This window comes from Geotrypetes seraphini, chromosome 8 (genome assembly GCF_902459505.1).
Source record: "Geotrypetes seraphini chromosome 8, aGeoSer1.1, whole genome shotgun sequence".
NCBI classification, from domain to species: domain Eukaryota; kingdom Metazoa; phylum Chordata; class Amphibia; order Gymnophiona; family Dermophiidae; genus Geotrypetes; species Geotrypetes seraphini.
In genome coordinates, this window is record NC_047091.1 from 135,589,390 (window position 1) to 135,605,454 (window position 16,065).

Here is a 16,065-nt window from a genome sequence, read left to right on the forward strand (position 1 = left end):
ATATTGGAACTCCATGTTAAAATTAAAGGGACTTTAAATTGATTTATTTCTTATGCTATGGCATTGAAGAGTGTAACAGCACCTGCTGAGTGGGACATCAGTGCTAGAACATAAAATTAGCCAAGAAACACACCAGACTTTTATTTACAATAACAAATGAGTACTTGCTTTTCAGAGCCAATTTTTTTTTAACTATACTGGCAATCAGACATAACAGCTGTCAATTAAAAGCTAACCAGTTAGATTTATCAGAGTGGAGAGTTTTCCCAGCAAAGCAGCTAAAATGTATGTGTCAATTTCATTATGACCTGAATTTACTAAGGTGCACTAAGGTTTTTCAGTCATTGTGGATCAACAGCCAAAATTAATGCATGATAACTGAAAATCCTTTGTCAACTGTTGGGGACATTGCCACTATTTCTTGGAGAGCTGCCATGGCATTAAAGCACAGAAATATTCACCACCACATGTTAACTGCATAATAAAAATGAAATTGAAGTAAATGTGTGTGTGTGATGGACACATCTTTGAGCGACATTAATTGCTTTGTGTTATCTAATACAATAACTGCAAAGTAAAATCTCCAACCCCAAAATGGCATTTTCCACTTTGGCTATTTAATGCAGAAATTAGTACGCACTAACAGTTAACATTTTGTGGGCCTAGACTCTTAGGGCCGGATTCTGTATAGCAGGGGTCTCAAAGTCCCTCCTTGAGGGCCGCAATCCAGTTGGGTTTTCAGGATTTCCCCAATGAATATGCATTGAAAGCAATGCATGCACATAGATCTCATGCATATTCATTGGGGAAATCCTGAAAACCCGACTGGATTGCGGCCCTCAAGGAGGGACTTTGAGACCCCTGCTGTATAGGATGCCCGGTCTCAGAAACTGCCTAAGCGGTTTTTGAGAATCACACATGGGCGTCCTATATAAAATTGCATCTGTCCTCACGGATCCTTGCCACGATCAGTTTAGCAGCAAAGAACCTTGCCTCCCCTCCCCCTGCGAAGACTATCAGCAGGAGGGATGCCCAATCCCTTCTGCTCAAACCCCTGAAGACCTGGATAAAAGCATTTTATACCTCGCCAAGAGCATGCCTTAAAGTTAATGGTTCTTATACAGATTTGTTCCCAATTGAGCAGGAAACCAGACAGGGGGCATTCCATTTTACCCTTTTTTTTTGCTATTTATATTGAGCCTTTGGAAATGCATTTCAGAGAACATCCTAAAATATGGGGTATTAGATTGAGGGCTATGAAACAAAAGATAGCTCTTTTTGCAGACAATATTTTATTATTATTATGGTCTGTCCTTGCCTGCGTTATTGGGTGTATTTCACACATGGGAATTTGACGGGCTTTAAGGTCAAGTTTCTTAAAGTTTGATATAAACGCAGTGTCAAATATTTTAAATGCGTATAACAATAAATTTTTTTTTGGGGGGGACAAAGTAAAACAATTCATACAAGTAAACATACAATCTATGTACACAATTAATTAGCGAAACATAAAGGAAGAGGGGTGAACTACAATTTTTTAAAGAAAGTAGAAGAACATTTAAGGAAAAAACAACATCAGGAGGGTAACTGAAAATGTTTTACAAATAAGGCTAGGCCCTACTTTTTTAAGGTTGTTGTTTTTATTCTGTACCTTTTTTTGTAATTACCTGAAGTTGTTATTTGTTGTAATAACTGAATAAAGTATAAAAAAAATCCAAACAAACAAACAAATAAGGCTAGGCCTAAAAGTGAAAGAGAAAAGTTGTGACCTATATATAGATCTGGTTAAATTTAAGTATTTGAGCCCGATATTGTTGATAAAAGAATTAACCTGTCTGTGACTCAAATGCATCTTTAAATAGGTAGCTTTTTAATGTGCTTTTAAATTTTTCTAGAGAGGTTTCACCGCGTAGATAAATTGGTAACTTGTTCCAAAGCTGGGGTGCTATGATTGAAAAAATTGTAGTTCTTCTGGTGCCTATTATTTTCAAAGAAGGGATACTTAGCAAATGCTGTTCTGTTGATCTTAAAGATCTAGTTGAAGAGTATGGTATCAAATAACGATGTAGAAATATTGGTGTGTTGGTTTGTTGGATTTTGAAGGTTATTAATGCAATTTTATAGATTATTCTGTGTGAAATTGGCAGCCAGTGTGCTTTTCGTAGAAGAGGAGTGACATGATTGTATTTTTTGGAGTTTTTAATAATTTTTATTGCTGTATTTTGTATAATTTGTAACCTTCTTATTTTTTTCTGAGTTATGCCATGGTACAATGTATTGCAGTAGTCCAGCCTGGAAATAACCAAAGAATGAATTAGAACATTAAGTGCTTTTGGTTCTAAGACTTTGGATAAGGATCTAATGAGACATAGTTTATAAAAACAGTTTTTTTAGTTAAATCTTTTTTATTATTTTATGAATAACAATATCAGAACAAATAATCCAGCAACACAGTCAAACGAGACTTCCAGCACCAGTAAGGCAACCCCCCAATGAGCCATCCTCCCACCCACCCACCCACCCACTCCCACCCATGGGAACAGCCAGAGTAACACATCAATTAAGCAGTCTACTGCGTACTACTGGGGTCAGAGTATCGCAAAAGGGCAGCCAACAACGTAAGTATGATGCTCCTAATTTAGAGTTCATATCAGTAATGGCCAGTCGTTCATAACCCGCCAGTTGGATCATCTGGGCACGCCAATGTGCTAACGTTGGGGTGTGCGGTGACAACCAGCACTGAAGAATAGTTTTAATGCCCATGAATATTGTCTTTTGAACAAATGCTGCCGCTCCTGGACGTTTGGGCATTAGAGTAAGTTTCAACGTGAAAAGAAAAGTGTTTGTGGGCGACCAAGTACAGTTCCAAATGGATTGAACATGTAGACAAAGTCTCTTCCAATATGCCTGAATTCCCGGACATAGCCAAAACATGTGACCTAGGGAGGCCCTCGGGGCCGCACATCTCGGACAGCAGTCGGTAGCACTCACCTGCGCCCTGTAAGCCCGAACTGGGGCAAAGTATGCCCGGGCTAGGAACTTGTAGTAGCGTTCTTTTTCAGCAGGAGATACCAACAGTCTCATTCCCAATGAAAAACTTCGTTTAAGTACCTCTTGTGTAACAGTAATATGTAAGTCCTGAGTCCATTGACTAGCCAAAGAAGCATAATCCAGGTCACCGGCTAGGTCTTGTAAAAAGTGGTGATGAAAACGTAACGGTATAGGTTCTTGTGCCGTCAAACAAAGGGCTTCGGACAGTTTTTCTTGAACTTCCTTTGTCAAGTCTGATTTGGGCAACGTGTTGACATAATGATGTAATTGGTTATAAGAAAACCAATCACCAGGCTCCAGCATAGAAGAATCACATAAAGATTGAAAAGATTGGAGAGACCCATTGGATTGCAACACATTCCACAAATAATACATTCCCCTCCCCTTCCACCAAATGCTAGCAGTCAAAGGCATACCTGGGGCAAAGGCTCCATTGCCGGCGACCGGAAGACACGGGGTAACATCATAACGAACAGCCAGTCGCCGGCAGAGAGTCCTCCAAAGTTTTCTCAAAGGGAACAAAAACAAGTCCCCGTAAGTCACCTCCCTTGTAGGTAAGCAACCAACATGCAATAAGTAACTAAAGTGGTAGGGAGTAAATGCTGAACATTCCACCTCGGTAGCTGTAAAATGTGACGTACTACAAAACCAGTCATTTAAATGTCGAAGTTGACATGCCTCATTGAATCTACCTATATGCAAGAGACCCAGACCCCCGTGGGCGGTTGGTAATGATAAGGTATGTAAAGGGATCCGTGACCTCCTACCCCCCCAAAGAAATCGTGATACTGATCTATGATGTTGTCTGAGGTGGGCGTGCGATATTAGTATAGGTAATGTTTGTAGAATGTAAAGCCATTGTGGGATCACCATCATATTATATAAAGCAATCCTACCCATTAATGTTAATGGATACGCTCGCCATGCCTGCAGACGCCGTTCAGTTCGAGAAAGTAAAGGCAACACATTCATGGAATAAATAGTGGCTAAGTTCTCGGGAATGAGGACCCCCAGATACCGAATGGATGAAGTGGCCCATACGAGTGGAAAAGGTTCCGGCCAAGTGTCCCTAATTATAGGTTGTAACGGGAGTACTATAGATTTCTGCTTATTCAATGTCAGTCCAGAATATAAATGGAATTCATCCAATATCTCTAAGGCGCGTGTCAAGGAACGGTGCGGTTGAGCCAGTGTTACTAAAATATCGTCCGCAAATGCCAGCACTCTGAGTTGGGAGTTCCCTTCCGACAATCCCACCATAATATCATCCCTCTGTATTGTACGTAATAGTGGTTCCAAATAAATCAAGAAAAGTAGAGGGGACAAAGGGCAACCCTGACGAGTTCCCCGGCCTACAGTAAAAGTCCGTGTCAGGATACCATTCACTAATAGGGAAGCAGTTGGATTCGTGTATAACACCCTCAAAGCTGACCAAAACCAGCCTTCCACCCCCATATAGGACAACACCCCAAAGAGATAATTCCAGTTAACTTGGTCAAATGCCTTTGCCGCGTCTAAACTGACCAGAATTCCTGGTGTAGATGTCGCTTGTGCTCTAGACATTGCCAATAATACTCTCCGGACATTTACCACAGAATGCCGACCCCGGACAAATCCCGCCTGCGCATGCGAAATTACACGTGGCAGGATGGGAGCCAATCGGTTAGCCAGTAAGCGAGCTAGAATTTTTATGTCAACATTAAGAAGGGATATGGGTCGAAAAGAGTCGACCTCTTCTTTTGATTTGCCCGGTTTATGGAGTAGTGTAATGGTGGCAGTATTAATATGAGATGGAAACGTCCCTTTCTCCAATGCCGCTACATAATAGCGGAGAAGAGGTTCGCACACCTGCAGTGACATGGCTTTGTAAAATTCAGTAGAAAACCCATCAGGGCCCGGAGCTGTACCAGATCGTAAATTTTTAATCGCTGTCTGGATCTCCGTACCCTGAATAGGTCTATTTAATACCGATCTCTGCAGGTCCGTGAACTTTGGCATGCCCGCATCTTCCAAAAAATCACAAACATCAGGGCCTACATAAGCTCCAGGACTTTTGTAAAAGTTAGAGAAATGTTGGTAAAATGTCTCTGCAATGTCCACCGGTTTAGTACAGTAAGTATTAGGGCCCAATTTAATTCGAGGAATATAACGGTCGTCCTGCCAATTTTTGGTCAATGTGGCTAATAATTTACCTGTTCTGTTGCCGAAACGATGGAACTTATACTTCCTATAAAAGAGGGAGCGCTTTGCCCGATCATGCAATAATGCATTTAACGCTACTTGTGCTGAGTGCATCTCCTCACCCAGTAGCCGAGTGGGATGAAGAATATAACGTGCTTTCAGGCGAGTATATTGATTTTCCAATCTAATAATGCCGTGGGAAATACGTTTGCGACGAGCAGCGACAAAGGAAATTATAGCTCCTCTGAGCACGGCTTTGGCCGTGTCCCAAAAGAGATCTGGAGTGGATTGATGTTGTCCATTAGTTATCAGGAACTCCTCCCAATAAGAACCCAAGCATGTCAGAAAAGAGGGATCATCCTTTAAGTAGGAAGGAAATCGCCAACGACGGCTACCCGAAGGAGGCAATCCCCAGGACACATCTAGCCAAACAGGACAATGATCAGATATCGCCAACGGCCCAATGGTGGCCTCTGTTACCCGTGAGAAGAGAGATTCAGATATGAAGATATAGTCTAAACGGGAAAAAGTCCCATGTGCCCTAGATTGGTGGGTATAGTCCCGCTCAAATGGATGCAGCAAGCGCCAGGAATCTACTAGGCCCAGGGACTTACAAAGGAAGGGTAACCCCTTAGTATTAGCTGTCGAGGTAGAAGTGGAATGGCCCGAACGGTCTACCATAGCATCCATTACTTGATTAAAATCCCCCACTACCAATAAGGGAATGGAAGTATCTTGGAGTCCCAAAGAAATTAATGAGGTAAGATAGGATTGCGAATAGCCATTGGGCCCATACGTGATCAACAGTCTAAATTCTGTTCCCTGTAGTGAGATGTGTAGTAGTAGAGTCCTACCCTGTGTATCTGCATGGCAGGAGGTGACAGCGCACTTCAAACCCTTGCGGATCAGTAAACACACTCCCGCACGTTTACCCGAAGAGGAGGCGTAGTAGACTGAACCCACCCAGCCTCTCCTCAATTTTTCTGATTCAGCGGCAGTCAGTTTAGTCTCCTGCAAACAAGCCAAATCAGCACGGTGACGTTTCAATTGTTGTAAAATTTTTGATCTTTTCACTGGTGATGATATTCCGGAAACATTCCAGGAGACTATTCGAAGTGCGCTGTCACCCAGGATCCCTCAAAAAACCATATACATAGAAATATACATTCCAATACCACACCCAGGCTCCCAGCCTTACCCGAGCGTGGATAACACAATGCCAGGCAGTACGCAGAAAAAACAAACAATAATATAGCATGAAATTTGCAAAACAAACCCAAATGAAAAACTTTGCTATAACAATTTGTAGCTCCATTGGCTGTTCCCATTCCCCCCCCCTCCCCCCAATCCCTACCTGAACAATCCCAAATACCTTACTAAGCATATCCCGTCCGGAATATGCCAGAGGCCCGTAGGACACCAAACGGGGCCCCAATCCCCTCAATGAACCTTAATCTGAAGTGTTCTTTGAGCTTTGAACCATAAACAGTGAAATGTCCATCCCAGCCAGAAGTGAAGATTGATTGACCCAGGGATACTCAAGGAGGGTCTCCCAAAGACTTAAGGCGAGTATTGATGAATTCAGCTGCCTCCGACGCTTGTGAGAATAGGTGCCAAGCACCCTCATGGTGTATTTTCAACAGAGCTGGGTAGACAAACAGAAATCGCTGCTTGAGTGCCACCAAACGCTTGCAGAGAGGATAGAATTCTTTTCTCTTGTCTGTGAGGGCCATCGAGTAATCCTGGCTGATTCTGATAGTTGACCCATGGAGTTTTGGAGAATCCATTTTTGCCCGGTACTGGCGTAGAATGGCCGCCTTATGTTGATAGTTCAGAAATTTTGCTATCACCACTCGTGGCCTGGCATCATGCGCGGGTCTCGCTCCCATTCTATGGGCCCGTTCTAAGCAGAGGGAGCTGGAGCTCATGGCATCCGGAAATTCTGTTTCAAGCCAATGCTCCAATTCTGCCGGTAATCGAGCATCAGGGATTGATTCCGGAACACCCATAAAGCGAAGGTTGCTGCGACGCGACCTATTTTCCAGGTCGTCAATCTTTTCGGCTTGCCTGTGCACAGTTTCCTGTAATGCAGCTATATCCAGCTCGTGAGAATTCACAGTGTCCTCTGTTGTGGAGACCCTCTGCTCCAATTCTGTTGTGCGCGCCGCTGTGTCCGTGAGCAGCTGTTCAAGGCGAGCCATAGTATTGGTGAGCACCTCCATTTGCGGGCCCAACACTTGAGCCACCGCCGACTTTATGTCCGCCAGCGCCGCGTCCGTGAACTCGGATACCGCCGTGCTCGAGGCGGCCGCCATTTTGTGTGTGCCCGAGTTTTGTTTCAGCAAGCTAGCCCGCGCCTCTGTGGATCGCGCCGCTTCTTGCGATCGGGTCAGGTATTTATCCATACGTGCCCGTCGCTGCGCTGAGTTAGCAGAGCCGGCCAGGATGAAATTTGAAAAAGTTAGCGCTCAGGAGAGAGGATCGGGGCCCGGAGCCGATGCGGAGCACGTCCTCAGCGGCTCATAGCGTCACGTGACCTCATAAAAACAGTTTTTAACTACAGAACTAATCTGATCATGGAAAGATAATTCTTGGTCCAATAATACTCCCAGTATTTTTGTTGTCGTCACTTTTTGCAGTGGGAAATTGTCCAGGAGTATTTGTGATGAGAATATAAGATCCTTTTTCCATGGAAAAAACATTATTGAAGATTTAGTTGCGTTCAGGGCTAGCATGTTGTCTTTAAGCCATTGACTAATTTGTTTTAACTTATTATTTATATTTGTTATCTCATTGGAGTCAGCAGTATTTAATGGATATAAAAGCTGAATGTCATCTGCATAGACAAAAGTGGAGGAGTGGTGATAAAAAAATATTGAATAAAAGAGGGGACAAGATTGAACCTTGAGGGATACCATAAGAGTTTGTATAGTTATTTGATGATGAATTGTTGAAAATAGCTTTAGCTGACCTATCTTTAAAGTATGATTTAAACCAGTTTAGCACTTGGTCAGAGATGCCAATGGAAGACAGTCTCTTGATAAGTCTGAGCTTTTAGGAATTACCTCCATTGATGAAGAACAGAATTTAGCCCAGTCCTTTCCTTTTAAATTGATGAGGCAGGGTTTGTGATATTGGGCATTCAGCTCCTCAGGGATTTGGCTAAATTGGATGAGTTTAATTACTCTTGATGGACCTACAAAAGTGGAGTGGGCTTTGGCTTTCATGATGGGGTAGGATAGTGGTTTTGAAAATGAATATCCTTCCGCGCCTGCTGTTTTTGTTCCAAACATTGCCTACTCAGGTCTTTAAAACAAGTATTGCAACTCTTACAGACCAAATTTATCTGATTTATCTGGAAGGGGAAACCCCCAAGGTTGGCTTTGAGAGTCTTATGGGGGGGAGAGAGAGCAGTTCTCAATTTATTCTGGTACTATCAGGATACTCAGTTATGCATTTTATTAGATTGGACCATAGCAGAGGCAAAACTGGGGATTCAGTTAGAACAGGTTTGTTTTTTTTTATTGGACCTCTAGTGCTGAAAACTGGTTGTGGGCCTCTAGTTCACTGATTACAATTATGAGGATTGATCAACCCTTTTATAAGGCATCTAGTAAAGCTCTGGAGCACAGTTTAGAAGAAAGGGAGGAGGGGTCTCTACTTTAGCATCCATTAGAGAGGAACCAAGATTTGAGGACATGAGGGAAATGGAACATGGTAAGGATGAAAAGCAAATTCTGTTAGGTGCAGTAAAATAAGAGAATGTTAGGGGAGGGACTGACTCCGAGAACATTGGGATATCTATAGTATCTTGTTCAGCACCCCCAAATCAAAACACATTTCACAAAAATGATTACTTTCTATCAACAGGGACAAGAGAAGGGATTAATAAGAGTCCATGCTTGACATTTCTACATTATTTATGACAGCACTGACATTTTCACTTTCCACCAAGACCACAGATAATAGAGGAAAAAAGCCAGGATGATTCATATGCAGAGTTTCATAGTCAACACCATAATCCTGTTTGACAAACCATGAAAACATATTTCACCTTGGCACAGGGAAATGAAGGCTGTAAACAAAAATATATCAAGTACCTTGCAAGCTACTGCACCTGTTGTATCACCTCCAAATATTCTCTGGAGAGACAATGAGTAGCCAAGCAGAGGGATATCTGCTTGCAGACACACACACAACAGTATGAAAATGGACCAATAGAAGGCCCCCTTCAGTGACCGGATGGGAGCTAACTATTGCAAATGCAAATTTTAGTGGTCAATACCACCAAAACGTGTCTCTGCTTCAGCCACCCATACTCAATAAAAAGCTGTGAACAAAAGTTTTCTGAACTACCACAATCACATTTCTCTCTGCCTCAGCAGAGTGACTTAAAATTCAAAAGATAGAGGCTGCTTATATTTTTAGGGCAACTGAATTTTAAAACACTTTTAGATAACTTTATCCAAAAGGCACTAGGAACATCTGAATTAGAAGCAGTATTCTCTTACCTGCCTCATGAACACAAAAATATTGAATTTAGTGTCACCAGTTACCAGCCAAAGCCTCTGTATCCCTTTTCCTAATGCAGCCTGTATTAACCTAAATCAACATGTTCTCACACAGGGGCCCCTTTTACTAAACTGCACTAAGAAATAGACATAGCATGTCCTTACGTGGTGGCTCTTTCCTGACCTCTAAGCCCATTTATAACATGGGTGTAAAATCAGCATTAGCGTGTGACCATTAAATAAAATTAACATGGGAGCACCTAGGCCTGGATTCTGCAAAGTGCGTCCCGATTTTAGGCAGCTGTAGGTGCCCTACAGCTGTCTAAACCAGTGTTCTTCAACCACCGGTCCATGGACCAGGGCCAGTCTACAGAAATTTCCTGCCGGTCCACAGAGCCAGCACATGCATCAGGCCCAAAACAGTGTTCTTCAACCGCCGGTCCACAGTGCGATCGATGTGGCGTTATCTTCGAACCAGCTCCCTCTTCCTAACTGATTCAGTGCACAAAGCCACGGGCAGTGGCTCCACGGGCATCCTGCGCCTGAACCGGAAGCCTTCTCTCTGACGTTGCAACGTCAGATGAGGCAAGGGACGTGCAAGGTGCAATTAGTACTATTATGGGGGCGGGGTCTAGGATGGAGATTGGGTAGAGATGGGGGGGGGTCTGGCCCACGACTTAGCCCAGTGTTCTTCAACCGCCGGTCCACGGACCGATGCCGGTCCACAGAAAGCACAGTTACTTACCGTAACAGGTGTTATCCAGGGACAGCAGGCAGATATTCTTGACTGATGGGTGACGGCACCGACGGAGCCCCGGTACGGACAATTTTAGAGTGATTGCACTCTAAGAACTTGGAAAGTTCTAGTAGGCCGCACCGCGCACGCGCGAGTGCCTTCCCGCCCGACAGAGGTGCGCGGTCCCCAGTTAGGATAAGCCAGCTAAGAAGCCAACCCAGGGAGGTGGGTGGGACGCAAGAATATCTGCCTGCTGTCACTGGATAACACCTGTTACGGTAAGTAACTGTGCTTTATCCCAGGACAAGCAGGCAGCATATTCTTGACTGATGGGTGACCTCCAAGCTAACAAAAAGAGGAATGGAGGGAAGGTTGGCCATTAGGAAAACAAATTTTGCAAAACAGATTGTCCATCCCGTCTGGAGAATGCATCCAGACAATAATGAGATGCAAAAGTATGAACTGAGGACCAAGTAGCAGCTTTGCAGATTTCCTCAATAGGAGTGGAACGGAGGAAAGCTACAGATGCCGCCATAGCTCTAACTCTATGGGCCGTGACAGAACCTTCCAGTGTCAGTACGGACTGAGCATAACAAAATGTAATGCACGCTGCAAGCCAATTAGACAACGTACGTATAGAAACAGGACGTCCCAATTTGTTCGGATCAAAGGACAGAAAGAGTTGAGGAGATGATCTGTGGGGCTTAGTACGCTCTAAATAGTAAGCTAGAGCCCGCTTACAGTCCAAAGTGTGCAGAGCCTGTTCTCCAGAATGAGAATGAGGTTTCGGAAAGAAGACAGGCAGAACAATAGATTGGTTGAGATGGAATTCAGAGACAACCTTAGGGAGAAACTTTGGATGTGTACGCAGAACCACCTTGTCATGATGAAAGACTGTAAAAGCTGGATCCGCAACCAGTGCATGTAGCTCACTGACCCTCCTGGCAGAGGTTAGAGCGATGAGGAAGACCACTTTCCAAGTGAGAAACTTGAAAGGAGTCGATGCCAAAGGTTCAAACGGAGGCTTCATTAAGGCGGAGAGAACCACATTGAGATCCCAGACTACAGGAGGAGCCTTAAGAGGTGGTTTCACATTGAAAAGCCCCCGCATGAATCTGGAAACCAAGGGATGAGCTGAAAGGAGTTTCCCATGAACTGGTTCATGAAAAGCAGCAATAGCACTGAGGTGGACTCTGATGGAAGTAGACTTGAGACCAGAGTCAGACAAAGAAAGAAGGTAATCCAGCAAAGTCTCCACTGCAAGGGACGTAGGATTATGATGATGAAGAAGACACTAGGAAGAAAATCTTGTCCACTTCTGATGGCAACATTGCAGAGTTGCAGGTTTCCTGGAGGCATCCAAAATAGAACGAACGGGCTGAGACAACAGAGTATCATTCGAAGTCAGCCCGAGAGATACCAAGCTGTCAGGTGCAGAGACTGGAGGTTTGGATGCAGCAGGGTCTCCTGATGCTGTGTAAGCAGAGAGGGAAACAATGGAAGAGGAATAGGCTCCCTGGAACTGAGTTGAAGTAGAAGGGAGAACCAATGTTGCCTGGGCCATCGTGGAGCGATGAGAATCATGGTGGCCTGTTCCCTCTTGAGCTTGAACAAGGTTCGCAACATGAGAGGCAGCGGAGGGAAAGCATACAGGAACAGATTGGACCAATCCAGGAGAAATGCATCCGCTGTCAGATGGTGAGGAGAGTAGAGTCTGGAGCAGAAGAGGGGCAGCTGGTGATTGTGAGGAGCTGCAAATAGGTCTATCTGAGGAGTGCCCCACTGAGCGAAGATGGACTGTAGAGTTAAAGGATCGAGAGACCACTCGTGAGGTTGGAAAATTCTGCTGAGTTTGTCCGCCAAGGAATTCTGTTCTCCCTGAATGTAGATCGCTTTTAAGAATAGTTGGTGATCTGTGGCCCAAGCCCAAATCTTCTGGGCTTCCTGACACAAGAGGCGAGAGCCTGTCCCGCCCTGCTTGTTGATGTAGTACATTGCAACTTGATTGTCTGTGCAGAGCAGAAGGACTTGAGGAAAGAGAAGATGTTGGAAGGCCTTGAGGGCATAAAACATCGCTCTGAGTTCCAAGAAATTGATGTGATGCTTCATTTCCTGGGCTGTCCAAAGACCTTGAGTTTGGAACTCGTTCAAATGAGCTCCCCAGGCGTAAGGGGAGGTGTCGGTGGTGATGATAAGGTGATGAGGAGGCAGATGGAACAGAAGACCTCTGGAGAGATTTGAGGATATCAACCACCATTGTAGAGACTGACGAAGAGACGATGTCACAGATATGTGTCGAGAGCAGGGATCCGTTGCTTGGGAGCATTGGGTAGCTAGGGTCCATTGAGGAGTGCGCAGGTGAAGACGTGCGAAGGGTGTGACATGAACTGTGGAGGCCATGTGACCCAAGAGTATCATCATTTGCTTGGCAGAGATGGAACGTTGTGGAAGTACCTGCTGACATAGAGACTGAAGAGTTTGAAGACGGTTGGAGGGCAGGAACGCTCTCATGAGGATTGTGTCCAGCACCACTCCAATGAATTGAAGTCTCTGAGTGGGGATGAGATGAGATTTGGGTAGATTGATCTCGAACCCCAGAAGTTGAAGAAACAGGATGGTTTGGTTGGTGGCCAGGAGAACAGTCTGAGATGAATTGGCCTTGATTAACCAGTCGTCCAGGTAAGGAAAGACCTGAAGGTGGTGAGAGCGTAGAAAGGCAGCCACCACAATCAGACATTTGGTGAACACTCTTGGAGAGGAGGCTAGACCAAAGGGCAGCACCTTGTATTGGTAATGACAACGATGAATCATGAAACGGAGGTACTGTCTGGAGGCCAGATTGACCGGTTTGTGAGTATATGCCTCTTTGAGATCGAGGGAGCATAGCCAGTCGTCCTGATTGAGAAGAGGGTAAAGAGTGGCCAGAGAAAGCATTCTGAATTTCTCTTTGACCAAGCATTTGTTGAGATCGCGAAGATCTAGAATGGGTCTGAGATCTCCTGTTTTTTTGGGGACTAGAAAATAACGAGAGAAGAATCCCTGTCCCTGCTGATCTAGAGGAACCTCCTCTATGGCGTTCAGAAGGAGGAGGGTTTGAACCTCTTGAAGAAGGAGGGAAGACTGAGGAGTGTTCAAAGCAGACTCTTTTGGCAGACTTAGGGTAGGCAGAGTCTGAAAGTTGAGAGAGTAGCCGTGGCGGATGATGTTGAGGACCCACTGATCCGAGGTGATATTTTCCCAACGGCTTATGTAATGAGCAAGGCGTCCTCCGATAGGTTGCAGAAGATGGGCAGATGGTAGAATACTGGCTATGTCCTGGAGAACCAAGTCAAAAGGGTTGTGAGGACTTTTGTGGAGGAGGAGGCTTCACCTGTTGTTGTTGTTGTGCTGGTCTAGGGTTTTGCTTCTGTTGTTGCCTTGGACACCGGGGCTGTTGATTGGCCGGTGGCAAGGGACGAGCCACAAATCGGCGTTGGTAGGCTGATTGCTGCCGAAAAGGTCTGGTAGGTGGGGGTCTTCTTTTTTGTTTTGAGGAGAGTATCCCACCTAGTCTCATGAGCTGAGAGTTTTTGGGTAGTGGAGTCCATGGATTCTCAAAACAGCTCATCCCCCAGACAAGGTGCATTAGCCAGTCGATCTTGATGATTGACATCAAGTTCTGACACTCTGAGCCATGCCAGTCGACGCATGGCTACCGACATAGCTGTGGCTCTAGAGGTCAGCTCAAAGGTGTCATAGATCGACCTGACCATGAACTTACGAAGTTGTAAGAGTGACGAAGAAGCTTGGCGAAAGGCAGATTTTTTGCGGTCAGGGAGGTACTTTTCAAAAGTTGACAAATTCTGAATGAGATGCTTAAGATAGAATGAAAAATGGAAAGCATAATTCCCTGATCTATTAGCAAGCATCGCATTCTGATATAACCTCTTGCCAAACTTATCCATGGCCTTACCTTCTCTGCCAGGAGGGACCGAGGCGTACATTACATTACATTACATTAGTGATTTCTATTCCGCTTGTACCTTGCGGTTCAAAGCGGATTACATAAGAAGAAGCTGGACATTTCCAGGAGGGTACATGACATTTAGGGTAAGACATAGTTTCAGAATGAGTATAGACTTGGTAACATTGGATGAGAGCAGTTATATTACATTACATATCAAATCTTTTTCCGGTTTTTGGTCGGTTGAGGATTTGGTGTCAGGGAGTGGGTAACCTGGTCGGTGTATGTGGAAGAGGAGATTAGGTGTTATGAATATGCTTTTTGAAAAGTAGCGTTTTGAGTTCTTTGCGGAATGCTTTGAAGTCAGATGTTGAGGTTAATAATCTGGTTATGGAGGGTTCGAGTTTTGCTGCATGCGTTGCTATGAGGTTATCGTAAAGCTTTTTACGATGAGTGCCGTTGAGTGGTGGGTATGAGAATGGTGTCAGTGTTCTTCTTATTCTGGGTGGAAGGTTCCGGTGTAGGCGATCGATTAGATAGGCAGGTGCTGTACCGTTGAGTACTTTGAAGATTAGACAGTATAGTTTGAATTGGATTCTGGCTCTGATCGGTAGCCAATGTGAGTCTAGGTAGGCGTTAGTTATGTGGTCATATTTTCCGAGGGAATAGATTAGTCTGAGAGCCGTGTTCTGAATGGTCTGTAGTTTTTTGATCATTTTTGTAGGACATGGTAGATATAGGATATTGCAGTAGTCCACAAGTCCTAGTACCAGGGATTGAACAATGATCCTGTAGTGTTCTTTGTCGAAGAATTTCCTTATTTTTCGTAAGTTGCGCATTGTGAAGAATGCTTTTTGGGTAGTTTTGTTGATTTGAGTCTGCATAGTGCAGCATCTATCTATCAGCACTCCCAGGATTTTGAGGGAGGTCTGGATTGGGTATTTGGTAGTTTTGATTTCCAGGTCTGATATGGATGGGATTTTGTCCATTTCAAGCATTAAAAATTTGGTTTTATCCGAGTTTAGTTTTAATTTGTGGTTTGTCATCCATTTTTCTACTTCGTCCAGTATTGTTTCCAAGTGTCCAGTAGCGGAGTTGTCTTGGGTTTCGAAGGGGAGGAGGATAGTTATGTCGTCTGCGTAACTGAAGGATGTTACGTTTAGGTTGTCTAGAGTGGTACCAAGGGAAGAGATGTAGAGGTTGAATAGAATGGGCGAAAGTGGAGAGCCCTGAGGGACTCCACATGGATTAGACCATGTGTTGGATTTCGTGTCGTTTATCTTAACTCTGTAAGTTCTTGTTTTAAGGTATCCTTGGAACCAGTTGTACACCACCCCTGAGATCCCTATTGCGTCAAGTATCTGGAGTAGTATGGTATGATCAACTAGATCAAAGGCTGCGGAAAGATCTAGTTGGATAATTAGGATCCTGTGACCTTTACTGAGGTGTTGTCGGGCTATGTCCAGTAGTGTTGCTAGTAGAGTTTCCGTGCTGTGGTAAGATCTAAATCCTGATTGGGATGAGTGAAGTATATTGTGGTCTGCTAGGTAGTTAGAGAGGTATTGAGTACACTAGCTCCCGTGGATTTTTTTAAAGTGGATTCCACCAATAGAGACTCATGAGGGAGTTGTGGTTTGTCAAAG

At 44.3% G+C, this 16,065-nt stretch overlaps 1 protein-coding gene across 1 annotated transcript in view; it reads right to left on the reverse strand.

Moving 5' to 3' along the window:
- Window positions 1-16,065, reverse strand: part of PPIL2 (peptidylprolyl isomerase like 2) — a 185,607-nt gene that overhangs the window by 50,829 nt on the left and 118,713 nt on the right. The gene's annotated exons all lie outside the window — the stretch shown is intronic.